This window comes from Protopterus annectens, chromosome 4.part0 (assembly GCF_019279795.1).
Source record: "Protopterus annectens isolate FY-2018-M chromosome 4.part0, PAN1.0, whole genome shotgun sequence".
NCBI classification, from domain to species: domain Eukaryota; kingdom Metazoa; phylum Chordata; order Ceratodontiformes; family Protopteridae; genus Protopterus; species Protopterus annectens.
This window is the reverse complement of record NC_056733.1, coordinates 761,363,260-761,385,513: the sequence shown is the minus strand read 5'-3', so window position 1 is coordinate 761,385,513 and position 22,254 is coordinate 761,363,260. Positions and strand designations below refer to the sequence as shown.

General features: G+C 44.8%; 1 protein-coding gene across 1 annotated transcript in view; it reads left to right on the top strand.

Moving 5' to 3' along the window:
- The window catches only part of CHFR (checkpoint with forkhead and ring finger domains), a gene marked incomplete at its 5' end in the record, with an annotated part of 992,863 nt that overhangs the window by 314,859 nt on the left and 655,750 nt on the right, over positions 1–22,254 (top strand).

Below are 22,254 nucleotides of genomic sequence, written 5' to 3'. Positions count from 1 at the left end.
CAGCAGTGTCTATAAGTAGGACAAAAAGGATGAGGAGGTATGTCAGCTTTTCATATGAATGAATGTAAATCACAAACAGTAGAATTGCTGTGGCTTGCCCATCAGAATGGGAAATGGACAGATCACAGCTGCTTAGACCTATGTATTCTGTATGATTTCAACAAGCTAGGGGCATGTAGGACTTTTTTAGTACAAGATGTCCTTCCTTATCACTGTTGCAGTATTCCTTACTAAAGGTATATCCTTCCAAGGATAGCTGAATGTTTGGCCAGCATACCCAGTCCTTAGCTCCTTTCAGGCACCGTATGTCAGATGTATGTCCTATGCCTAAGATGTAAGGTACATATGTGACGTACAAGCACCTAATTCTCAGAAGTTCTTTGCACCAGTCTGTACAATACGTTTATACTTTGGTCTGCAGTTGTACTTCCCATAGATAAAGCTACAGAGCCTTTAAAAGATAAGTGCCCTGTTGGGGTGGTGATCTTCATAGTCTTTGTTGCAGTACTAATTCTTGGGTCTTCCTGCCATGCAGAAGCCTGACAGCAGCTTGATTTCCAGAGTCTTTATGTCATCTCTAGTCAGTGTATGTCCGGGGACCGACATCTGTACATCGGGGTATTAGAAGGTTGTCCATCATCGCCATCTTCAGTTTTTTCTAGCCATACAGTCCAATGCACTTCGCCATGTAGATGATACGCTTGCAGTCTATCAATTTTTTGTTTCCAGAGTTTCTTCTCTCTTCCAGTCAGATTAAGTACCCTGTTGGGGATTTTCCTCTTTGATTTAATGTGCAAGAAGGTTAACAATTGCGTATAGTTTGGGAAGCAAATCCCACATAAAGATTTTCCCTCTGTGCCTGTTCTGTTTAGGTCCTCAGCACAACTTCTCTTATAGTCCTGATTATGCTAAATTCCGAGGGAAGACCCTCAAATGGAGGGCTGAAGTCCTATGGAGTCCTCAGTTTCAGTTTTCTGTGCATCTTTGCAACCCACAGATTCTACCATCATTATCCTGGGGAAAAAAAAAACGCAGAGACAAAAAAATTCAAACAAAAAGACACTGAAGATAGAGACAGTGTTTCAGCCCATACTACCAAGTTTATTGACTACTGACGTGAGGCACCTTCACTTCCTCCAGTCTGTCGACTTCTGGGCCTGAATTCCCCGGCACGACCCCTTGAGATGGCCACATGGTTCTAGGCCTACCTGTCATTTCTTCCACTACATCAGTGTTGGTTGGGTCGGGGGTCACTCTGCAGGCCACAACTTCCAGTGTGTTCGAGTAGCGTGTTGTGTCGGAGATGTCTTAACTTCTTCAGCATTGAAAACCCAGACCGACATACTGGACAATCAACTGTGTCCTCTGGTTTGACAAAATGGACACCTAAACTGAAAAGAACAGTTCGGCTTCCTCTTCCTTCTCCTCAGCCCTCTGTCACTTCAGCTGAAACTGAAGCTCAAGACCTCTTGAAAATCATCCAAGAGTCCATGGTCTTCATGAAATCCAGGGAACCTGGCCACACCCAGACCCCACTACCATTTAAGTCTCCCCATCCAAGAGGCATAGGATGGTGGTCTTTCAGGAAGATTCACAATCCTCAAACTCTGAGCAAACACAGAGGAATTTTCCTACTCTGAGCACGTTCCAACCCAACTTATCTAGACTCCGATGATATACTCTCGTCTGCCTCTCTTCCAGAGGATTTCTCTTAATGGCATACCTTTCATAAAATGAAGGGGACTTTTAACTGAGAAAGCAAACAATTCTCTCAGGCTCAGGCTCACTATAAGGAATTACTGGGCTAGTTTCACCTAGACCACTAGCCCTCCCCGCAGGGCATGTGGTGCTTGATGTCATTTTGAAGACATCTGTTTCCACCCATATTCCCTGTCACCTGCTCCCCATATTCCGTGTCACCTGCTCCCAGAAAGCCTGGCCAGTTTTACAGAATGCTTGACTCACACAAGTACCTTAACAAGACCCCTAAAACAGATCCCTCAGTAGTTTCTATTGAATCTACTAAAGGGATACCAAATGGTGCAACTAGACTTACGCTGCATAATGAAAGCAGACTTTTAGACATGTTTCGCAAGAAGGCATATACCTCAGCTACCCTTTCCATGAGGGCACTTAATTGCCAATTCCACATGCTAGAGTACTTAGAATCCCTTCAAGACCAAATTATTACTAAGGCAGAGACTATTTTTGACAAAGACTTGTCTAAGGTAATTCAGGCGATAGTTACAGCCACCTTACAGGTTTCCAGACACTCCTTGAAATGTGGGTATGGTGCACTAGATGCATCATATGGAGCAGCTGCCACTGGCTCACTCATTGGCAGACATGCATGACTCAGGACTCAGCCACTCTCAAATTAGGTCAAGGCAGAGCTACTGGATGCTCCTTTAGACAAGGAGTCCCTGTTCAGACCCCCAGCTGAGAAAGTGTTTGATAATCTGGACAAAAAAAAAGGAAAACAAATTAAAACAGGAAAGAGCTTTACCTGTCACCTACACCACGGTATAATAGGAACTACCTTTCCAAGCCATATCCTTTTCCCATAGACAGGACAAGGTGAGGCCTTCTTGTGCAAGAAAGCCAGACAGTCCAGAAGGTAGCAACTGGAAGAAACACAGAAACCAGGGAGCTCCAAAGAGCCCGCCCAGCAGAGACCAGTTGCAACTATCCTCAGCCTCTGACTCCTTTGCTATGGTGGAAAAACACCATTTTACAGAATCCAAGTATAAACTTTTCTCTGCCAGAGGCAGACAAGACCATCACTACGGACAGCCCAAACATAGCTTGAGTGGGGCAGGCCATGAAGGTGCAGGGCATCTAGACCCCACATCAGAGAAAGCTATATATCAACAAAAAATTATTATTAGCTGTCTGCCTAGCAATGAAAGCCTTTTAATAGAGCCCAATGCCAGGAACTATACAGATTTGGACAGACAACACCACAGTAATGTGGTACATAAATAAACAAGGGAACACCCTTTCCTACCTGTTTTGCATTCTAGCTATGAAGATTTGGCTGTTAACATAAGACCTGAAACTTACTCTTATAGTATCCTATGTTCTGGAACAGAGCAATATTCTGGCAGACTCCTTAAGCAGGGGTCTTCTGGACACCAACGAATGGATGCTAAAGAGGGAAATTTTCCTGGCCTTAACCTTAAAGTGGCAAATTCCATTAATAGATCTTTTTGCCACCCACCAAAACAGACAACTTCAGAGGTTCTGCTACAGAACCCAGCAGGACATGTAAAATAGATGCATTATTGTTCAGATGGACCAACCTGTTTCTCTATGCCTTTCCACCCTTACTTTGATTCCCAGGGTACTGGTAAAGGTCAGGCAGACCACACATGATTTTCATTGTTCCATACTGACCAAGACAATGCTGGTTTTCTATCCTTTTGACCCTCTGTGAATGATAGATGAGATGGACCTCCTCATCCAGGTCAAGTGCTTAGTATACCATCTTCACTTAGCCACACTCAAACTGGCAGCCTGGAGGATTGAGTTTTAACACCAAACAATGTCAACCACATCTCTAAGGTGATAACAGTACTTAAGGAGGCAAGGAAATCCACCACCAGAAAATCATAGCTAACAAATAGAAGACATTTTCCATCTGCTGTAGTAACAAGAGCACCAGCCCTCCTCAGGCAGACATCAGTTCAGTCCTGCAATATCTTTTGGGTCTGTTCAGCCAGGGCCTTTCTTTTTCTGGCATTAAGGTGCTTGCCTCACCCATCTCAGCTTACCTACCCCAATCCACCCCATTTACACTCAACTCCACCTGAAGCTATTTCTAAAAGGGGTCATTCAAGTGAATGATGCCACACAAAAGAAGCCAATTTCCTATCTGGGATCTCAATTGCATGCTAGAAAAACTCACCCTGCTTCCCTTTGAACCAACATCAAGTGCCCCATTAATGAGACTAATGTGGAAGACCATGTTGATAATTGCCATTATTTCTGCAAGGAGGCTTTCTGATCTTTAAACCCTTATGTGCAAAGAACCTTTCACAGTGACGGGGTAACCCTTAGAACTAATCCATCTTTCATGCCTAAGGTAGTATCAGAACTTTCTCTAAACCAGTGTGTCCACCTGCCAGTTTTCTTTCCAGGCCCTTAGAACAAAGTGACGCAAATTCTTCATTCCCTTAATATACACAGATAATTCAGGTCATGCTTACACAGGACAAAAAATGCAAATAGAGCTGGTTGCTTTTGCAGAGGGGAGACTGGGCAAACCTGTCAATAAACAAATCCATATCCAGATGGATAGCCATTGCTTTTGGTTCTGTTGCATTTGCCATGGAAAACCTGTTCCTGGTCATGTCAAAGCCCATTCCACAAGGCACAGGGCAGCTCTCACTGCCTTCCTCAAAAGAGTTCCTACAGAGGTCATCCTGGAAGCTGCCTCCTGGAACTCTGTGCACAGCTTTACAAAACATTGCCATTTAGGCGTTGCCTCAAGAGGTAGAGCAGGGTTTGCTGCAGCCATTCTGCAAAACCTTATTGTATGAAGACCAGTAGCATCTCCTAATACCCATCCACTAACTTTGGGAGTCCTCCCAGGAATCGGTGCTGCAGCACTTACTATGAAGAACGTAGCACAGTTTTTTGTCAAACTTGTTCAAGTAGGTCAGTGTTTCAGTACACTCTCCCACTATCCACTCCCTTTATCTACTGACCCTTTTCCTTTCCCCCTTGCTGGGTGCAAGGGAGAGAGGAGACTCTTGCAAGACAGATCCTTCATCATCTCCTCTCCCCTTTACTTGTGTATTATTACCCTAGCTAAGTCAGACATCTGTAGAGCTTGTCAAACTGCTTGTACACTGCTTAAAAAGACTTGAAAGTGATGCAGACAAATGACCAGATATTGTTCCTCCAGCATCCATCTGCTAGAGATGGCGTAAAGACTGGAAATCGGGCCAATCACAGGCTTCTGCACAGCAGGAAGACTCAAGAACGAGTACTACGACACTAATCTACTCGACATCCACAGTTATGGTAAGTGTGACATGAATGTACGTTTTCCTTCCTTTTTTCTTTAGATTGTGTTACCTTTTATATATGTCATCCAGAACTGAAAATGTGAGTGTGGGAGGCTGAGTCCCCATAAGGGTGACATCAGAAGTGCTTTTTTTGTATTGGTGCTTCCCACAACCATACTCAGTGTGAGATTTGTAAAGCTTTTGTATCAAAGACTTTACACAGCCATCTGTCTTCCTTTTCTGTCTGTTTAGAAAACCAGCGACTGAAGCTTCTGGCCCAGGGTTACATAGCTTCTGAATCCTCCCAGCCCACCATTCATCTGCCACTTAAGAAGAAACCAAAAAAATGTACTGATTCTTTTGCTGTCCACCCTCATCTGGATGTTTCCTTTGGGTTGGATTAAGAACCTCCGGACCGTTCAGTTCCACCAGTAACCCCCCCTCTGTTGTGACCCAGTTGGATGCCAACATGGGGCTGCCTGCATGTACATCTGCTGAGACTGTGCCTATGTCTGCTTTAGACAGGGAGGGTGAACCATGGAAGAATATTTTGAAGGAGTCTAGGGGGGTTCACCAGATTCTGGTTAGGGAGAATGTCCCTGGTTCCCTTATTGAAGTCAGACAAGGGTCTGAAACCCCTAAGTTTGTTAGGGCTGATGTTCTTTTGAAAAAAGAAATGGAAGACTAGGCATGTAGCTCCTGTAGCTAAGGATTCACAGAGAGTGGCAGGCTTTCACTCAGTGTCTTTTCAAGGCTGTCATGGCTTTGAATCCCCCTGCGTAGGTTGTGTGTCCCTCCCACTGTTGCTTGGTCCTCTACTCCTCTTGAAAGACCTATAAATTATGATTTCTCTGTGCAGGAGTTGGACTTAGATTCTGGAGAGGAGTACCTGGCTTACTTATCTCAGATTCATTCCCTTTTGGGTTTGAGGTCTGAGGAAGAAGATTCCCTTTCCCCTGATTCCTCCTTTGAAGAGTTGTCTTTTGGGAACACTTGTCTGCATCGTGGAGCATTTTAAATGGGATTGTTCCCAGATTTGTGATAGTCAGAAAAGGTATGATCTTTTACAGATTGATTCCCTTTGGCCTTCTGCAGTTCCTTTTGTCTTGGATGCTCCTTTGGACACCTTTTCTTCTGCCTGTCAGGCTTCTGACTTCCAGACATCTGCTCCAAAGAATATTGACAGGTTCTGTAAAGCTGCTGAAGCCCAGGTGTTTTTATATTAAAAGCCCTTCTTCTGATCTTGCAATGATTTCCTTAGCCCACTGACAAGCCTTCTAAGTTGCTGTCCTCTTCCAGACTTTTGCCGTCTCTTAAGGACAGTGGCACACTGGACAGGTATGGATAAAATGTGTATACCTCTGCCACATTAGCCTTCAGAGCTGTAAACTACCAGATATACAATGACTAGATATGTCTTGGCTCTTCTTTATGAGTTTGGAGATGTTCTTTTTGATGTGCCTGATTCAGAAGCTAAATACTCTGCTATTTCTGTTTTGAACTGTGCTTCCCAGGTAGATCGTCACTCAATAAACTGCAGTTGTGATGCTGTGATGGGTGACTGTTTCAGGGTCGGCTATGATGAGATATTCCTGGCTGCAGCTTCTCTCTCTTCCTGAAGGCATTAAGGCTAAGTTGCTGGACTCTGCTTTGGACAACCAAAATCTTTTTGGCTCTGCAGCAGCTGAGCTTTTCAAGACCTTGCAAAATAAGGGGAAGTTCAAGCAAAATCTTAAGCAGATCTTCCTTTGTGAGGAATCCGGCGAGACAGCCTCTTAGGACTAAAGGGTCTTCCAAGAGAGTTCTTTCTGACAAACCTTCTCAGAGTTCTAAGGATCAAACGCCTTATTTTCTGAGAAATATGCCTCCATTTGACATTCAACCTCGTTTGCCCCTCGGCCAGATTCCTCTCGCCCTAAGATTTACTCTGTCTGTTCTAGTTTAGCAATGCATAACCACAGATTCATGGATGTTTTCCGTAAATAAAAATGGGTATTTCATGGTTTGGAAGTTCCTTTCTGCATTTTCAAGCATTCCCCAATCTCCTCTGCCAATTTCCTCACTTTCATTTGGTTCCTTAAGACCTTTTGGTTCAAGGAACCATTCAGCCAGTTGTGCCCTCTTAGAAGGGAAAGGAGTTTTGTTCCTAGTTCCCAGGAAGGAGGGTTCTTGGAAGCCCATTCCAGATATTTCTTTTATCAATACCTTTCTGAAAATTCCCTCTTTCAAGATATTGCCTCTTCTGTTTCTATTTCCCCTTTTGCTTCCTCATGCTTACCTGGTGTCCCTGGATCTGAAGGACACCTCCTTTCATATTCCTATTCACACCGTTTAGAGGAATTCTTTGTTTTTCCATTTCTTCCTCACATTTTCAGTTCTCTGCTTTGCTTTTTGATCTTTCTACAGCTCCAAGGATCTTTACCAAGTGTTTGTCCCCAATGGTTGCCTTTTGGAGACCTCAAGGAGTTATTTGGACTACATGATGATTTAAGACCCTTCTCAGTAACTTTTTCAGGTTCTTGTATACACTATGCTTCTCCTCCACAATTTGGGATTCACTGTAAATCTCAGTCTGTTCGTACGCCTTTTCAAAGTCATGTTTTTCTGGATGTGGAAGGATTCAGATTTTGCCAATGATAGCTTTGCTTCCTCATCCTTCCAAGGTCCTTTCCTTGACTGCTTAATTTGTCTCTTCTGCTTTTGCAAGAGAGTTTTTTTGAGCTGTGTGGTTCACAGCATCTAGCATTCCTATGGTTCCTTTTTCCAGGCTACACAAAAAGAAGTCTTGGTAGGATCTCACAATTGTTTGACTTCGTCACTGCCATCCTGTGGATATTTTCATCCCTCTCTTGCCTTGCCTCAAACACAAGTTCCTCTGGTGGATTCAGCAGATTTCTCTGAATCAAGTCCTGCCTTTTCAAGTCCCTCTTCCCAGTCAGGACCTGTACATAGATGCTTCCAAACAGGGGTGGGGTGCTTCCTCCAACTATATCAGGGTACATAAGGTTTGATCTCCCCAGCAACAAATGAAGTGAAGTGCATCAACATAAAAGAGATGAGACCTCTGATTCTGCTTTACACCTTCTTTAGGTTCCAGGTCCTTTGACAGTTTTTCACAGACACCACCACGGTTGTGTTACATATACAAGCAAGGGTCATAAAATCTTACCTTCTTTGCAAGTTTGCTCTTCAGTCAGGATTTTATAGTCAGCCATCAGCTAACTCTGCAAGCAGTTTAATTCTCTGAAAGCACAATCTTGTGGCGGACAATTCGAGCAGGTCTAGAGCAGATCCTCATGAATGGATGCTTAACAGGGAGGTTTTTCTGGACATAGTACATTGGTGGGGTACTACTCAAGTAGATCTTTGTCTCCCCTTTGAACAGGGAACTCCCCCAATTCTTTTCCAGAGTTTGTAGCCCTCTGGCTTGGAAAGTGAATGCCATGCCTTTTTCCTGGAGGGGGATGTTTCTGTATGACTACCCTCCATTTTCTCTGTTGCCAAAAGTCCTGCACAAAATCATGTGGTAAAGGCCTAAAATCCTGCTGGTGACTCCCTTCTGACCCCGACAGCACTGGTTCCCCTTCTATTTCATCTAACCTGGGGGCAATCATCACCAGTTACTTCACAGGATGGATCTTATCACACAGGACAAGGGATCTCTTATTCACTCCCATTTACTCGCCCTACAGTTGACTCATTGGGTGATAGGGATTTGATTCCTTTTAGACACCGGTTCTCTGTGAATGTGCTTTGGGTTTGCAGATGGCCAGAAAACCCACTACTAGAAAATTCCATGTAGCTAAATGGAATAGTTTTTCTAATGTTCTTCTTGTTTCACTGTTGCAGTCATTACATTTGGGTAATCTGCTGGCAGGTTGCCCTCAGTCGGCCTGAATTCCAAAGTCTTGGGTCCTGCGTCAGTTGCTGTCTCCTCTTCCATGATGTCAGGTCGTCAGGGGTATAAAACATGCAGCCAACGCCGTTTTCTTTTGTCTTTCTTGCCATGCGGTGCCCGAAGCAGAAGCATTGCGCAAGTGCCGGTCGGCCGACTACTGAAATATTCGAGCTTGAGTTTCAGAACCGAAGTCTTCACTAAAGCTAAGTAACCCATTGGGGAAACTTTTTTCTTGCTCCATACCGATGTCAGAAAAAGTTAATAATTGTATTACTTGTGGGAAGCAAATACCTCATAAGGATTTCCATTTATACTGTATTCCTTGCCTAGACCCTGATCACAACGTGCCTGGCTGTCGGTTTTGTGCTAGATTTAACCAACGCACTATTAAGCGTCGGTATATTTTTGCCTCAAAGTATTTTGGAAACAGATTTAACTACCCAGAAATGTCATCGGATAGCAATCCGACTACCAGAGTACATAAAAAATGCAAAGAAAAGGACAGAGAAAGGCATTTGAGATCCAAAACCGACGACGAAGCTTCTCCTAAGCCAGTCGCTGGTTCGCCAGTACTCAGCGAGGCGCTTTCGCAGCCCCTGATACCCGCTACTTTCAAGTTGCAGGCCTCTATCGACACCCATGTGGAGTCTGGCATGCCGCAAGATACTCAAGGTATTGGACCGACGGATGTATCTCCCTCGGATGGGTCCAGAGCCGCTGAGCAGGCACCAGCTTCTGAGGGCGTATTCAGATGTCAACATTTGTATATCAAACCAACGACAGCTGCAAAACTAAAGACAAAAGCAACTTCTAAAACTAAAAAAACGATGCATGAGCCACGTGCACAGGCCTCTATGCGTAAAAAACAGATGATCAAAATGGCTGAAGACCTTATTACCTTGATCAGGGGTACCCATCCCCCTCCAGATAAGAGGCATAGGCAAGACACAGATTATGAATCTTCAGATCAGGTTTCTATTTCTTCTGATTCCTCTTCTGATCAGGAATTATCTATACCTCCCTATGAGGATTCTGATGCAGAGGAGTCTATACCATCTGCATCTCCTCCTGAGGATTATTCATTTGGAGAAACCTTGCATACTTTGAGAGAGCATTTTCACTGGGAGAGTCAAGATTTCTCAGTATCAAAAAAGAGGCTCAGGGATTTCCTTCTTCTCCCTCAGCACAGGCCTTAATCCACAATGTCTAAAACAGGGGGAATGGCTAATGTGTTTTCGGAGTCGAGCTTGACCCGTGACTCCTTACCTCCGGCCCCCAGTAAGCCTGACAGATATTACAGGGTCCCTGACTCACATAAATTTTTATTTAGAAACCCTGCTGCTGATCCTGGAACTATTTCACAGGGTCCAAAGGGAGTTAAGGCCTCAACAGCAAACAATCCTATCCCCCTCTGACAGAGATTCAAGGGCACTGGATAGATGGGGAAAAAAGGTTTATACATCTGCAACCTTGGCAATCAGGGCCTTAAACTGTCAATTTCATATGCTTAAGTATCAACAACATGTTATGGGATTGCTGAAACAGAAAATGATGTTGATTTCTGAATGTGCAGAAAATAAAGAATTGCAGAAATTATTGCATGCAGCTGAACAGGTTGGAAAGCATACTTTGCAATGTGGTTTTGACTCCTTAGAGGCCTCCTGCAGGGCTGCAGTTACTGGGTCTGTGATTAGGAGGCATGCCTGGCTAAAGGAACAAAATCTGCCTGATCATGTTAAAGCTAAATTGCTAGATGCACCTTTACAGCATGATAATCTGTTTGGTATTAAGGCAGAAGAGGTTTTAAAGAAAATGGAAGACAAAGCTAAGTCTATGCAAACTGTTAGACTTCTTACAAATGCAGCCACCAAGATTCAGTAGACACTGGCCTACAAAAAATTACTCCTTTCCTGTGTCAGACAAAGCTCAAAGGGGCAAATCCAGACGCCCTAAGGGTTCCAGATACCAGGCGCAAGATTCATACAGGTCAAAGCAATGGGGCGCTTCTACCTCCAAACCTGGAGGAGATGCAAACCTACAGAAAACAGTCCCAATGACTTCCCTCTGCCTACACCAAGCACTTATCTTTCGCAGCACCCTTAGGGGGAAAATTAGCACTTTTTGCTCAAAATTGGCAGTTAATAACCCAGGACAAGTGGGAACAAAATATAGTTTCACAGGGATACAGATTCCATTTCCACACTCTGCCAATGGCAAACGGTTGGCCAGATCTGCCAAAAAAGCAATGGACAGAGGCACAGAAACAGGTTATGTCCCTCATGGATATGGGGGCCATTCAGCCAGTACCAGAACAGGAAAAAGGACAAGGTTTCTACTCAAGACTGTTCTTGGTACCCAGAAAGGACAAGGCCTGGCGGCCAATACTGGATTTATCAGTTTTGAACACATACCTGGACATTCCAAAATTCAAAATGCTGGCTTTGCAGCAGCTTCTGCCCATGCTGGGCAAGAATGCTTGGCTGGTGACATTAGACCTAAAAGAGGCATATCTGCATGTTCCAATAAGACAATCGTGCAGAAGATACTTTAGATTCAAGGCTGGCTTAATGCATTACCAATTCTCTGCACTGCCCTTTGGCTTATCTACTGCGCCCAGGGTCTTTACAAAATGCCTGGCACCAGTAATTGCATTTTGCAGACAAAAAAGTATACCAATATAGCCTTACTTGGACGACTGTCTCATTCAATCCAAGGACAAGGACATTCTTCTTCAACACCTGGCATTTGTGAAAAGGCTTCTGACATGCCTAGGGTACACAATAAATGAAAAGAAATCACAACTGGTACCCTCTCAAAAGATAACATTCCTGGGTGCAAGCTTGAATGCAACTGCCCAGATGGCTTACCACATGCCAGACGAGCAAAGGCAACTGACTACTTACTTCAAACTGATGGCAACAAAAACCCAGCTATCTGCAAGACAAATTCTGCAGGCTTTGGGCTTCATGGCATCCTGTATCCTACTGATTCCATATGCAAGACTGCATATGAGGAAACTTCAATGGTACCTAAAAAGTTTATGGCGTCAACATTCTCACAGTCTGGAAACAATGATTCCTCTCATTCCCTGCCTACAACAGGAGTTTCTATGGTAGGCAAAGGCATGTCACCAAAACATGGGACGGGCCTTCACTCTACCCCCTGCCAGTCAAACCTTAACAACAGACGCATCAGATTATGCTTGGGGGGCCCACATGGCAGGAAGATGCATTGAGGGCATATGGACCCCAAAACAAATGCATCTATATATCAACCAGAAAGAGATGCTAGCTGTTCAAAATTCACTAACAGCCTTCAAGGACTTACTTCATCCAGGACAACTACTGATAAAAACGGACAACACCACAGTCATGTTGTATATAAACAAGCTAGGGGGCACACACTCATATACCCCCTTTGCAGATTAGCGATGGCACTGTGGGACACAGCTTCGACCTACCAGATACATCTTCAAGCTCAATTCCTGCCAGGAAAGCAAAATACTCTGGCAGACAATTTAAGCAGAAACCTTATGGATCTTCACGAGTGGAAACTAAATCCACAAGTCTTCAGCATAACAGAGAAATGGGGGAGCCCAGGCATAGATCTATTTGCGTCTCCTCAAAATTATCAATTGAAAAGATTCTGCACAAGGACTCATCACAGACGAGCATGGAAAGTGGACGCCCTATCCTTCATTTGGAAAAACCTATCAGTTTACGCCTTTCCTCCTCTGCCTCTTCTTCCCAAGGTCCTCCTAAAAGTCAGACAAGAGAAACCAAAGATGATACTAATTGCCCTGGACTGGCCCTGCCAGTACTGGTACCCAATCCTAAGGAACTTGTTTCAATACCCAGCTTGGACTTTAACTCAAAGACCTCAATTATTGTCCCAGCAAAACAATCAGATCCTGCACAATCAACTCCAGGCAATGAACCTGGCAGCATGGCTGATCATGTAGTTATACAAACAACACCTCTCAGTAAGGCTGTGATGGATGTTATTTTGGAAGCCAGAAGGCCTAGTACTAGAAAATCTTATGCTGATAAATGGAAGAGATTCTGTGCTTGGAATCGAGCACAAGGAACTGATACATCAGAACCAAATATTCCTCGGATATTACAATACTTAACTGAGATGCTTGACAAAGGCCTATCTTTCTCATCAATTACAATACAGAGCCACCAGTCTTTTCTCATCCTTTAGTAAAGCAGTATCTTAGAAGAGCCAAAAATTTAAGGCCTCCTAGAAGATCACCATTACCTGCATGGGACCTCAATTATATGTTGAAAAAGCTCACCCTGCCTCCATTTGAACCAGCTGCTACCGCTGATATAAAGTTCTTACGTAAAACAGCTCTGCTACTAGCAATTATTTCACCAAGAAGAGTTTCAGAGCTACAGGCCGTCATGGCTGTAGAGCCTTTTATCATATTTTACCCAGACAGGTTGTCTCTGAGGACAAGTCCTAGATTTATGCCTAAGGTGGTTTCCAGTGTGGCTCTTAACCTAACAATTCATCTGCCAACCTTTTATCCAAATCTGCAGAACAAGGGGGAGAGAATTCTGCATTCCTTAGACGTACACAGACAGGTAAGATTCTACATACACAGACAACCCTCTCTTCCTCCCAACAAATTCCAACACATGTGAGAGATGTAACCATATAGCCATACTGGAAGCTAAGCTCTCTCAACTCAGTACTGGCAAAACCAGTCAGGAGGAGAAGGAAACCACACTCACTACAATTCCAGTCTCACATAGACCTACCACGACAGCAAACCAAACACATAAACACACAAAAACATACTCGGAGGCTCTAAATAAAAATCTGCCTAAGCAGCAGAGACCTCCAAAGCAGACATCCAAGCAACCGCTACCCCAAAACAAAACACGTGCAACACATAGCTCACAAAGCCAGTGTGCCGTACAGTCACAGCCCTTAAGGCTAAACAACACACCTGATACACTTGTAATAGTTGACTCTATCGTCAGGCACACTGACGTCTCGCTCACCAGGCTGAACATGGAGAAGGTCACGGTGAGCTGCCTGTCGGGCACTAGGATCCGCCACATAACACAAGCTCTCAGGTCACTCCAAGGCAAGTACAAATATGACTCGGTCATTGTCCATGCTGGTGTGAATGACCTGAGACGTACCTCCCTGGACTACATGAAAAGAGACATAGAGGAGCTCTCTGAGCATGTAGCCCAGGCCGGTATGACCCTGACCTTGAGTAGCATCTTACCCTCACCAAGAATGATGCCACAATATCAAGACAAGATGATCAATTTCAACAATTGGCTTAAGTATTGGTGTCATTCAAAGGGGATCCAATGCCTATCAGCCTGGGATGACATGCTCGACAAGCCACGATGCTTCGCTAGGGACGGCTTGCACCTGTCACCCCTGGGCTTTTGGATATTGACATAGGCTCTTGCTACACCCATAGTGCCTTTTTTAGGCAAGGCTCAAAAGACAAACCCACCTCCATAGGTATCACAAGGAATAAGAAACTAAGAGTAATGCTACTCAACGCCAGAAGTCTAAACCTCAAGATGCACGCACTCGAAACTCTCCTTAGCATGGAGAACATCGATATCTGTGCAGTAATAGAAACCTGGTTCAAGGCTTCCGAGAGCACCCCAGCACTACCAGGTTATACCTCATACCATGCTTTTTGGCCCCAAAACTTGGACCGAACCACAAAAGGTGGGGGAGTATCAATATTCGTCAAAGATACCCACACCTCCAGGTTGGTGGCACAGCACGAAGCATCAGAGACTATCCATGTGCAACTAACAGTGGGTAAAACTGCCTTCCAGTTTATAGCCTGCTACAGACCACCCTCCCAAACCCAGGAACCCCACTCGGCCTTCCTGAGAACACTGGAAAATATGAAGGTCTCTCCAAACACCATTATATTGGGCGACTTCAACTACCCAAACATAGACTGGGAGCATTACTGTAGCTCCAACACCCTAGCCCAAAGGTTCCTAGAATTTATAAACTCAAATGCTATGGAACAACTTGTTACCACTCCCACAAGAGGGGAAAACATACTGGACTTGATTATCACCAACATGGGGACTCTATGCTCCATACCAGAAGTATATCCCTCACTGGTGAGATCAGACCATAAATGAATCTCACTGGATATTCACATCCCGACTCCACCCCCTGCCCTGAAAACCACAGTGAAAAACTTCTCTAAAGCAATTTTCACACTCCTCAAAACCGAGGTGGAATCCTTCAAAGCCCCCGGGCCTGTGGAAAATACGGCCCAGACCGCAGAATCCTTTATAAACGCATTCTATGAACACCTTCAGGAATGCATGGATCATGCAATCCCAAATAAAACCAAGACCCAATCCTCCAAAGGCAGACGTCCTGTCTGGTGGACCTCAGCCATAAACAAACTATACAATCGAAGGAGGAAGCTACTACATGATAGAGCAAAATCCCAAAAAGGGAAGGCATCTCTGATCAGTATTAGCAAAAAACTACGGGCACTCATAAAATCGTCTAAGGCCAGCTTCGAGAGAAAAATTGCACAGGGCACTAAGGATAATCACAAGGCTTTCTTTAGTTATGTTAGGTACCTGGGTGGGAATTCCCAGATATGCTCAGAATTAGTCCAAAGTGACAAAAAATACACCGAACCCACAGACATTGCCAACATCCTAGCTGACAGGTTCAGCGCAAACCCCCCCCCCACCAAAAGGGCAAATATCTATCCCAGCAGAGTGCTGCCCCCCTGACATCTCAGATGCTCAGGTAAGAGCTGCCCTCTCCAAAGCAAAAAACACAGGATCAATGGAACCAGACAGTGTCCCGGCTGCGTCCTACATGAACTCCAAGAAGAGCTAAACCCAAACATAAAACTACTGTTCAATCTCAGCCTTACTACAGGGTATGTACCCAAAGAGTGACGTACAGCAACAGTGGTCCCTCTCCACAAAGGTGGTGCCTCAACGGATCCTGGAAACTATCGCCCCATAAGCCTGACTAGCTTGGTCTGCAAAGCTATGGAAAGGATCATCATGGACCTCATAAATAAAGATATTGGGGACCTACAGACACTGGATCCTACCCAGTTCGGCTTTGTTAAGGGCAGATCCTGCCTCTTAAACCTGGTTGATTTCTTTGAAACAGTCACCAAGGCCATTGACGAGGGGAAGGTGGTCCACACAGCCTACCTGGACCTCGCAAAAGCCTTCGATACAATACCCCACTCGGGCATTATAGATAAGCTCACCAGCTTAAATATAAACCCCTATATCACTAGATGGGTTGCAAACTGGCTCAAGGACAGAACCCACATGGTTAGAATTGCTGGATCCATGTCAGACTCCAAACCAGTTACAAGTGGCGTCCCACAAGGCTCAGTCCTGGGACCTCTCTTGTTCGGTATATATTTCTCGGAGGTACAGGCCAACACGGAAGGACTGTGGCTGACCCAAGTTCGCAGATGACTGCAAACTGGGCACCATAATCGACTCTCCAGCCGACACAAGCATCCTCCAAAAGGGCCTCATAGAAACAGACAACTGGTGCCAGAGCCATGGCCTCAAGCTAAACACCAAAAAGTGTATAGTCATCCCCTTTGGCAAAAACAAAGTGCCCACAAATTACCACATAGGTGGTAATCCATTAAGTACAGAAGAAGTAATTAGGGACCTGGGGACCCAAGTTGATAGCAGTCTCTCATTTGACAACCATGTGGCCAAAGTGGTTAGAAAAACATTTTATATAGCCCACCTAATCATGAAGGGATTCACATCTAGATCGGGGGGGGGGGGGTCATCGTGCCTCTTTACTCATCCCTCATCAGGCCCATAATTGAGTACAATGCCCCTTTTGGGATGTACCTTACCAGACACCTGCAGCAACTGGAAAGACCCCAAAAGTACCTCACCAAGAGGATCAAAGGGCTCAATCAGATGCCATATGCTGCCCGGTTAAAGAAACTCCAGCTCTACTCAGTGGCATACCGCCTGCTCAGAGGCGATCTGTGCCTGACGTATAAAGCCATGTCCAACCCGGAATTAATGGACATGCTGCACCTCAGAAAATCCAAATCCCATCGAGCTCCGCGCTCGAGAGACTTGAACCTTAGCACTGAAATAAATAGGACATGCTGGAGGGACAGATTCATAACCCAGAGGCTCCCTTCACTCTGGAATAAAATCCCAGTCCAGGTTAGGCAGAGTCCCTCATTGACTCTCTTCAAGAGGAATCTTGACGAGTGGATGGGAGATCGTAGGTTTACCCCGGGTATCACTTTGTGTCACTGTTAGACAGAGGCACAGTATACTAACCTCGAAAAAGGGCATAGCAAAATTAATTTAAAATGAGTGGCGAAAGCCAAACACACTCTGGCTAAGCTTATAAATGCCCTAGGGCAGTTAGCCTAGTATAAACCTATGAACCTATGAACAGGACTAAAGCTCTTAGAAAAACTGAGCAATTACTAGTGACATATGCTGCAGGATCAGAAGGAAAGGCTATTTCAAGGCAGACCATTTCAAAGTGGATAAGCCACTGCTTCAGTTTCTGCTACTTACACCATGGTAAACCTGTGCCCAAGGGCATTAGGTCTCATTCCACCAGAGCTGCAGCTACTTCAGCAGCCTTTCTCAGAGGAGTACCAACCAAAGACATTCTAGAGGCTGCTACTTGGAGTTCTGTTCACACCTTTCACACCTTTACAAAGCATTATGATTTGCCTCTCTACTCAAAGTCCAGGGCAGGCTTTGCCACTGCTGTTCTGCAGGGCCTTATAGCCGCACCTAATGCTGTTTAGCTTCAGCCTCCCAACCATAGCTTTGAGATTCTACCCAAATGTAATGACTGCAACAGTGAAACATGAAGAACATAGTACAGTTGTGTACACTTACCATAAATGTAGATGTTCGAGTGTATTCACTGTTGTAGTCCAGGTTACCCTCCCGCCATCCCCCTGTCATTCTGGAGTTTATCTTTCCTTCTCTATCTTCTGCAACCTGTGTGGTGTATTTGCTTGTAGATGAAGGTAAAGTTTATATTGATGCGTGTACATATATATATATATATATATATATATATATATAGGTATATATATATATATATATATATATATATATATATATATATATATATATATATATATATATTTATATATATTTATATATATATATATATATATATATATATATATATATATATCTATATCTATACCTATATATATATATATATATATATATATTTTTTTTTTTTTTTTTGCTACCTTTTTGGAGGCACCTGACATTTGGGGCAAGAAAATCTAAAGAAAATGGCGTTGGCTGCATGTTTTATACCCCTAATGACCTGACGTCATGGAAGAGGAGACAGCAACCGACACAGGACCCAAGACTTTGGAATTCAGGCCAACTGAGGGCAGCCTGCCAGCAGGATAACCCAAATGTAATGACTGCAGCAGTGAATACACTCGAACATCTACATTTATGGTAAGTGTACACAACTGTACTTTTTGTGTCATACACATGCCCTGGACTTTCTTTCTATGGGTATTCTTATGGTGCTTTCTTATTTGTGTGAACTGCTCATTTCTGGCATAATTTTCTGTTAAAGCTAATTTTTCAGCCATTTCTGCTGGTCTTCCTTTAAATCCGCCACTTGCTTCCAGATTTGAAGTTAAGCAGTTTTTGAAAGGCATCTTTCAAATTAGGCCTTCAAGAAAGCCTATTTCTTCTTTTTGGGACCTTAATTTTGTTCTTGAACATTTGAGTTAGCCTCCTTTTGAGGCTGCAGTCTATTCTTCTTTACAGCATTGTGCTTGGAAAACTATGTGGCTTGTAAATTTTACTTCTGCCAAGTGGGTTTTTAAACTTCAGACATTCATGGCAATTCCCCTTTTTTGCTTTTACACAGAGTTTCTCTACCTAGTAATCCTTCTTTTATGCCCAGGGTAATTAATGATTTGTCTCCAAGTCAAATTATTTACCTTCCTTCTTTCCCCTTCTCCACAGCATGATAGTGAGAGAATTCTTCATACTTTAGACCTTCATAGACTGCTCTGATATTACCTTTACAAAACTAAAGGTGTAAGGAAATCTGAGCAACTTTTTGTTTCTTTCCATTCCAAGAAATTGGGTTTAGCTCTTTCTATGTAAACCATCTCCTTTTGGGTTTTTAAGGCGGTTTCTTTTTGCTACTCTGTTCATGGTAAGCAGCTTTCTTCTTTTGTTCATTTTCAGTCTACCAAGGCAGTAGCCTCTTCTGATGCTTTTTTTCAAGGGTCTGGATACTAGATCCATTACAGAAGCTGCTACTTGGTCTTCTGTACACATCGTTTACTAAACACTAAAAGTTGGATACGATTTCTAGGGCCTGTCTGTGTGGGTTTCCCTCCATGTGCTCTGGTTTCCTCCCACATTCCAAAGACATGCAGCAGGTGGATTGCACACTCTAAATTGGCCCTAGGAGTATGTGTGTGTGTGTGTGTGTGTGTGTGTGTGTGTGTGTGTGTGTGTGTGTGTGTGTGTGTGTGTGTGTTATGGATGAACTACAGCAGCAGGGATAGCCACCTACTGTGTAAACCTTGGCTCTAGGTGACTGTCACTGTTGATGTGACGCCCCAATCCCATCTGCAAAAATGAGAAAAGGAGTTGAGGATGGATGGATCTGGTTTTGCCAGAGCCATCATACATGGGTTTATTGGAGGGTTCCTCTGTGGCTGTCTCCACCCATCTTCTGCAATATCAGCAAGATCCTGCCCAGGTGCCCTGCAGAGTCCTACAGCACCAGAGAGAGAATAGAGAGACTTTGGAGTGTTTTAAATACCTTTTTTTCCTGGTTTCTTGCTGTTTATTGTTAATTCCGCCTAAACGCTTAGATGTTAAGTTGTCAATCTCGCCTTCATTCTTGCTGAATGGGTTCGGAGCCGATCCTCGGCTCCGACTCGGCCACTCTAAAAGCTCGAGAGCTAGTTCCACCGGCTCGAGGCTCCCCTATATCCCACAATGCTAGGCGCTAACTCCTCAGATCTCGTTTGCCGCTACAGCAATCGAGGTGCGTTCTTACCGGCTCAGGTTAGTTTTGGTATAGAAACTAGTTTTCTTAGCCTTTTTCCCCTTATTTTAAGTTAGTTTTTTTATATAGAGTTATTGTAAAGTAGTTTATCCATTCCCTGTTAATTTCACCCCCTTTTTCCAAAAAACTATAGAAATTTTCCCTCTGGCCTTAGGCCCAGTCCCTCCCTTCCTAGTAGTGAGTGACTGTTTTGTAGGGATTTTATTAATAATTATCTTTAACTTAATTTAAGTTAGTTTAATTATATTTTAAGTGTAATCGGTGTGTGTGTGTGTTGTGTGGTTACACTTTCCCCTTAGATATGTCTAAGGAATCAAAGGTCTCGGGCTTTAAGAAGTGTGACTCGTGCTGTCAGAGGATGTCTCTGACAGACGGTCACACTTCTTGTGTGTACTGCCTGGGACCTTTGCACCTGCAGGACTCATGTGCTGTTTGCCATGGCTTCAGCCCTAGAGTCCTGCAGGAGCAAAAAAATAAACTAATTTTAAGTGGTTTATTGAAGCCTGAGGGTCCCTCGACTCAATCATCGGGGAAACCCTCGAAGCCTTCCAGACCTTCGGCTCCAGCCTCTGAGCCGTCTTCTGGAGGTCCTAAGGCTATTCGAACATCGGCTCCGGCCGGAGCCAATGAATCTCGAATAAAAGCCCCTACGGTGTCCTCTGCTCCGGCTGGAGCCAAGGAAGACATAGCTGAGTCGGCTCCGATCAAGTTGTCGGAACCGACATCTAGAAAACGGTCCCGTTTTCCATCTATCGGCTCCATTCATTCGGCTCCAGCATCTCCTTTGCTGTCGAGCCATAGATCCCACTCTTCTAGGTCTTCCAGGTTATCGGACCATGACCTTCAGAGAGTAGTGAGTCGACTTCTTAAGTCCAAGGCACTTGCCCAGATGCTTCAAAGTCCGACTCAACAGTCGAGAATGATTCCCATCACTCAAAATGTTCCTCCTCTGACTCTTTTGAGTTCGGAGCCGGGGCGGCTTGGACCCGAGACTGTGGTGGCGTCGGAACCGATACCTTTGTCTTCGGTTCCGTCATCTGCTCCGATGTCTTCCTTGGAAGAATCTCAGCGCCGGACTTCCCTCGTCGGCTCCGAGGGGGCGAGTGGCATCGGACCCTTGTCCGACCCCACTCTCCCTCTCGGTGCTTCGGCGCTGGTGAGTTCGGCTCCGACATCGGCCTCGGAGCCATCACTGTCGGTGCCGGGGGAGGTTTTCAGTTTTTCGGAACGGAGACCTCCGGCTCTGCCTGACAGGGGTGCCTTCGAGGTCATGAGGAACGTGTTAGAACCAGGTTCAACTCCACAGTTGGCTCCTTCTGCCCCTTCCCCCCATGGTGCCTCTGGTGATTTCTACTCACTCTCTCATCCCCGACCGTAGAGAGCCAACTCCTCAAGTTTCCCCAGTGGGGATCTCCTAATCTTCCGAGGCCTCTCCTGATCCTGTAGGAGAGCCCCCTAGGAAGAGGCAGTGCAAGAGGAAGCACATTGACTCCCCTGAGTCTGTCACCTCTGACACTGATTTAGAGGATTCTGAAGGTTCCCCTCATTCCCCCTCTGAAGATGTCTCCTTTGTAGACATCCTTGAAATCTTAAAACAGAGGGGGAATTGGCCAGCCCTCAACCCTTCAGAGGATGAATCAGTGTATCTTGAGGCTCTCGCCCTTCCACCTCCTGGGTGTCCCCTCCCTTTGACCTCCTTATGCAAGTGGTGGCAAAGAAGGCTTGGGCGGCTCCTGATTCAGTGGAACCCACCCCCAGGAGACCATCAAAATTCATAACAGCCCCCAAGGACAAAGTATTTTTGACCGAAGGGGTCTCTGTTGATGCTATGGTGGTGGCTGCGGCCACCAAGAAGGAGTTAGCTGATCCTTCGGTGCCTGTTCATCCTCCTAACAAAGAGTCTAGGTCGATAGACAGGTACGGGAAGCGGATGTTCTCGTCAGCGACCTTTACTATGAGATCGCTGAATTACCTGTGTCATTTCACTCGTCTTCAGAGGGATTTGCTCAAGGAAGCGAGTGAAATGTTGAAGGACCCAACAGCTGCGGGTTTTCAGGATAGGATGAACTCTCAGCTGGCAACTCTTAATTCTATAACTAACTCCTCCATGCTCCTCCTTTCATATGCGGCGGATGGAGCAAGTAGAGCGGCAGGTACAGGTGTAGCCTTGCGTAGGCATGCCTGGATGCGGCTATGTAACTTTGCGGACCCTTTCAAGGCATCCTTCACTAATTCCCCCTTTGATGGATCATCCCTCTTTGGTTCTCAAGT